This window comes from Pinus tabuliformis, chromosome 5_2 (assembly GCF_031772625.1).
Source record: "Pinus tabuliformis cultivar Carrire ecotype Pingquan chromosome 5_2, CPIR1, whole genome shotgun sequence".
NCBI classification, from domain to species: domain Eukaryota; kingdom Viridiplantae; phylum Streptophyta; class Pinopsida; order Pinales; family Pinaceae; genus Pinus; species Pinus tabuliformis.
Window position 1 is genome coordinate 511,192,932 of NC_142306.1, and position 6,527 is coordinate 511,199,458.

Below are 6,527 nucleotides of genomic sequence, written 5' to 3' on the forward strand. Positions count from 1 at the left end.
AGATAGGAGTTAGTAGTAATATTTTTGAATGTTTAGTATACTTAGCTTGGACAAGAAGACTCAACATTTTCTATTTTTGGATGGCTGTTAAAAACTTCAGGTGGCCAACAGACCCGGTTTCCCTTCGGGGCGGGTTGAGGCCACCATGTGCTTGTACAGGTTTCAACTCGAATTAATATAATATGAATGGTCCCATGTTAGCTTACAAAGAAATAATTATTATTATTATTATTTGATTTACTACTTCTTTTATTGAAATTATCATATTTACACTATTTATGGAAACTACAACATCTCCCTCATAGTCAAGTAATATTTTTCTTTCATTTTTTTATATCATCTATGGAGTTTAACTATTGGAAGTTTTTGAATATTTCACCAAAATCTAACTTTGAATTCTTGACATTGTTATTATTTTAACATTACTAGGCCTTTATTGGCCGCATCCCTTTACCATAAGTTACATTATTGTATTTATCACATGGAGACCTCTATCCTTATGTCGAGCATGAAATCTTTGGACCTGAATTCCCCATGTCATGGGATTCCAAAGGAATGATTTGGATGAATCATATTGAACTTAATTCTCGGGCTTTCAAGGTTCTCAAATAAAAATATTCCTTTTAAAGGAGATACCACCAACAGCTCGATTCAAATTTTGTCATGAAAACAAGTCTCCCAAGCCTACTATGTTTTCCTGATATACTTAGGTTTTTTGTTATTGTTGTGATAGTTTCACAGTAAGGTTTTTTATTCTTATGAAACCCTTTTTTCTATAGGTTGTTCGATGCCATGTTTTTTGAAGTCCTCTCATGTAAATCTCAATTGTCAATTGTTCTGTTCATAAATATAAACATTTTTTTAGATATGATAATGAAAATACTGACAGTAATCTTCATTTTGATTTAATAGATTTGTTGTAGAGAAACCGTATCATGAATCTTGAGCATAGAACAATAATTTTTTTCTTTCCAAGTATGAGTCTTTTTAACACTATTTTATTTTTATTTCATAGGTTGACCAATATGGAAAAGGAAGCTTGATTGATAGTCGCCATAACTATTACTTTTCAAGTTAACTAATCTAGGGTTTTTCATTGTCAATCATGAGTAGTTTTGTTAGATGAATATCATATTCCTTACCTTTATTCAGGTATCCAAAATGTTTTATTTAATTGAAGGGTCAAAGAATGAATCTCGTTTTCAAATTTTGGTATAATGAGGGGCTATTTTGGTGAAAAAGCAGATGCTCGATGAAGCAATTTTAAGTGCTTGATCGAGAAATTTTAAGTGCTTGGTCGAGCTATTTTTAAGTGCTCAATCGAGCTATTGAGGAACTTAAAAATAACTCGATTGAGCTTTTAAGAAAACACTTGAGCAATCCATTTTCTAACTTGATTTAATGGATTAATCGAAAAGTATAGCTCGATTGAGCATTATTTCTTATTGAAAACCCTAGTCATGATGTGGGCAAGTCATTTTGCTTAGACCACATGAGGAAAAGGAATTCAATAGAAGATCTACCCATCAACCCCACCAATGACCTGGAGGCTCAAGCCTAGTCACGCTTCTTGTCATCTTTGTCTCTTTTCTTTATTTATTTTTGTAGAATAGAATAAATTAATTTGAAAAAAAAAACCTAGCATCCAAAAACTACGAAAAAACACCATGAAAACCACCAAGAAAACCACCATGGAACCACCAAGAAAACCATTGAAAAGAAAAAAACAAACCAAAAACAACTTAGAAAACCACCAAACAAAAACCCTTGAAAAGCACCAAAAATAACTATAGTTCAGGTTTTGTTTTATCTTTTAATTTCATTCTTACTTTATCTACAACAGTAGCATGTTTACTATAAATATTTTCTATGGTAAAAACTCTATTTTTTTATTATTTTAAGTTTAAAAGTTTTTTCTAGGAATTTAGTGAAATAAAGTTTCAAAGCAATTTGACTTTTTGTTATTAAAAATGCATCTTAAATTTATAACAAATGGGACCATAAATATGCCCAATTTATTTTTCAAAAGAGAACAATTAAACTATAACCAATATATAATAAGTTAGGAGCTTTAAATTGATATAATGAATATGGTTGTTGATGGTGAATATCCGTTAAATCGAATAAGACATTTTATTTCATTTTTTATTTTAAATTTGAATAAATATATATTTTAAATATTTTTTAATAATAAATATAGTATTTTTTAATATATTTAAATGTACTTAAACAAAGTGTTAACTAAATTAAAAATCCAAAATATATTTTTTTATTTAATTAATTTTTATTAACCATATATATATATATATATATCTATATATATATATATATATATATATAACATAACTAACATATATAACTATAACATGTAACATTTAACACACACACACACACATATATAGTGCAACATAACTATAACTATTATATATATACAACATGACTATAAGATACAACTTGAGTGGCCCTAATGGTTAAGAGCATGTGTTTCCTCCTAAGAGATCACAAGGTCAAAACCCAAGATGGGTAGAGTATCTATGCCTTGATAGACTTAGCAGTTAAATCATTGCACGGAGATGGGTCCCTTGTCCCACAAACAAAGGGGTCTCATACACCAACTTGGTGTCTGGCTTGGTCGTGACCTTAAAATTGGATAATAATAATAATAATAGTTATATAGAATAACATATGGCATGTAACATAATGATATAACTATGTATAACATAGTTATAGCTATAATCTCTCTCTCTCTCTCTCTCTCTCTCACACACTCTCACACACACACACACACACACACTCACACACACACACAGATATATATATATCTATATATATATATATATATATATATATATATATATATATATAGTTTTATAACTATTTAACATAATGTGCTCTTCATAATAACATAATATAGATGATGTTCAAAAAAAAAATTAAGACTCTAGTTGATTTATAAACTATAATTTTCCTTCTCTTAGTTTCCACACTTATTAAGTTTATTATTTGTTTAATGATTTTGTAACTTACACTTCCTATATTTTTCTTTCACTATATAATGCAACATAGCATAACAATAACATACACACACACACACACATATATAAGTTTCAACAATGCATCATTGGTACACACATTAAATCCATGATCAAAAGTACATTTAAAGTGAATATATAAGAATTTTAAATCTTTTCTAATTTGTACCATATTGTTTCATTATGTAGTGTGTTGTACCAAAAATATTGTCTTGATGTGCTTGCACCTAGTACATGTCATGTGTCAAAATCAAACATTATAAGAACTTGCCTTATGGAGTATTTGGTTGGCATGAAGTTTTATTAGTTTTGAAAATAGTTTTATTTCAATTTTTACATATATTTACATATTTGTGCGCTATGAATAAAATGCAGTATTTATAAATGGGAAAAAGTGTAAGTTAGATTTCAATCACATTTTCAATTGTGTTTACATGGAATCAATACTTTGATTGGTGATTGTTTAAAACAGACGATCTATTTAGTTTAGGAATTTATCCTGGATTATTCTACTTGAGTTTATAAATGGTTTTATTGTCAACAATGTTTCTATTTCAACATATTTTCCTTAGATTATATATGTAATTTTCAGATCCATCTCCCATAGACCCCCCAATCGCAACCCACTGCACTGTTGGGGGATTTGTTATACATGGTCAGGCTAGGTCACATAGCCATACTAGAGTGTATGTTCCACGGATAGATCCTCGCTTCGACACTAGTTGAAGTGTCAGAGGCAGTTTTTTTGCCTTTGTTGATGATTCTACTATGGATGGTGGACCTTCTTCACCTTCTGCAGTTATACATCTTACATTTTAAATCCTCTTTAAAATTTATGTGTTTATGTCTTGAAATTGTCTTTAATTTTTAAATCATCTTCAATTGATGTGCTTGAATTTAATGTATATGTTATTATACTTCTAGTTCGTTATATATATGAAATTATGTTTATGATTTACAAAACCTCAGCAGGGTGAAGATGAGGATCAAATTGTAGTGTTGATCCCTTCGTGGAATGACGCTATAACTAATATCATACTTGAGGATGTTAGGGCCCAACAAACATGGATCACATGAGAACTAGTTAAAATCTCTGCTAGTTTGCTTATTAGGCATATTCTGTCTCTAATGTTGGATAACATCAACATGTTGATCGAGACATACCAGAGGGCAGGCCCACAAAATTACCTCCTATATTCCATACATAAGATTATGAGGCTAAAAGTTATATGCCCACATACTTGAAATACGATGAAATACGCCACCAAAAACATTGATATTCGTGGAGATTAGTTTTACATCCATTCAAGTTGTTGTGTTAGACATGGTAGTCAAATTCTACTAAAATATTTTAATAATATCAATGCAACCACTTTTGTTTATGATTGATTCATTGGAGCTTGGGGCTAGTTCCCCCACCATGACAAAGTCCCCATTTACTTTGCAAATCATATATATGTGGAGTTTGTACAACATATGAGGTTGGATTACACCATCATTGGATCTAATTTTTATGGCCCTATATTGGGACGTAATTATCAATGTGTTGAGGCTTGTGCGGACCTTGTACACGTAACACCACCTCCCATATTGTTGCCACAACCATATCGAAGTGTGGTATTACCAACGGAGCTACAACGGTCATCACAACTTGGCACTGAGACTAGGCGTACCATTGTAGATTGCACACAAAGTACATTGGCCATTACACATGTTGCATTGCGTGGAGGGATGGGTACACCGCCTTTGTTGCCTCGTGACTCACTATTTGCATTATATGATTATTCATATCTCGAGATTCTAGGGCATGGCCAACTTTTTTCATATGCACGTATGTGTCATGATACCAACTATGACACTTGGAGGGTGCATGACCCACATGACACATACCATGTACATATATATAGAACTTTGACTCTTATCTTGAAATTATACATTATTTATATTAATAAGTTTGTATCAGATTGCATTTATCTTAATAATTTCATGATAACATGCATGCACAACCCAACTACATAGATGATCTTCCAAGATCATCTGAGGGGGAAGTTGACCAGGCAGAGAAGTCTCCTCTAGTGCATGTTTCCATGGCTCAGTCTCCTCCACCTCCACATCCACCTCATAATGCTCATGGACTAATGGTAGAGGTGATTTTTTTTATTCCTAATATTTCAACATTTTATTTTTTTAATTTACATGTATGCATGCTAACTAGTTTGTAAACTAATTATAATTTGTATTTACCATTTTGTACACGGGCCTAGATGAAGAGGGATTTTGGGTATGGAGGCATTGAGCCAGAGGCAGGGGAGAAACAAACCCAAATTGATCAGATCTCCATCCCACCTGACTTCCATTTGCACTCAACTATCACAGGTAGTAGACTATTTAAATGCACAATTCAAAATCATTTATTTCCATATTGTTTATTTTGTACAAAAAATGTTCTAATTAATTTGAATTTGAAAGTGGTATATTGCAATACTGTATTCTGAAAACTCACTCTACATAGTGGAACACACATAAGAGTTCTAGAATTAACACTTCTTAGAGTGGATCATAGAGAGTTTGTATATTTCCAGGCCCATTTCATAGGGCACATTCACATTTGATGTACAAACTTTGTATATTTTCATACATGGACAGTTTATGGATGCATGAACATTATTTCAGTTTATGGATACTTATTATTTCAGTTTGTAGATGTTCATGTGTATAATGTAATTGGTATATATTTTCATATGGATATTTTATTATCATACATAGCTAACAAGATAACAATTTTGACTTCTTAGGAAATAAAATAAGAAAATAATTATAATCTTAAATAATGATGCAAGTCATTTTGTTACTTAAAATGAGCTAAAATATATGTTCATGGTTCAATTAAAAAACACAAATAGGATTTAAAAACATTTTCAATTCAATTTTAAAGGATGTCTTCAACTCATAATGTTGAACTAATAACTTGTTTTATTAAAATTTATTTCTTTTGAGATCATGTACAGGAGCTTAGTTATAACACATGATATAAGTCATATGTATTGAAATTTAATATACCAAAAAAAACTTAATGACTCATTTTTAGATAATTTTATATAATTTAATGAAATTTCCTAAATTTAGTTGGCTATCAAATACTTCAATCAATTCCTTAATTTAAGACATTCAATTAAGAACATTCAAGATGGTTGTGAAAATGAAGTCTCACTGAACTGGAGATCTTGGGTTCAATTCTTGTGCTACCCTCCTCGGAAATGGGGTGAATAACGAACATGTAAAAACTCGAAAATGAGAGGGTCCTACCTATGCTTATAAAAAAAAAATTTAAGAACATTCAAGAAATAATTTTTTACAAAATAACAATTTTGAATTCTAGTTTCATAAAACAAGGAAATAATTACAATCTTATTATGATGCAAGTCACTTTGATATTTAAAATTAAATAAAATATATCATCTACATCAATTTAATATTGAAATTGTAGAAAATGTG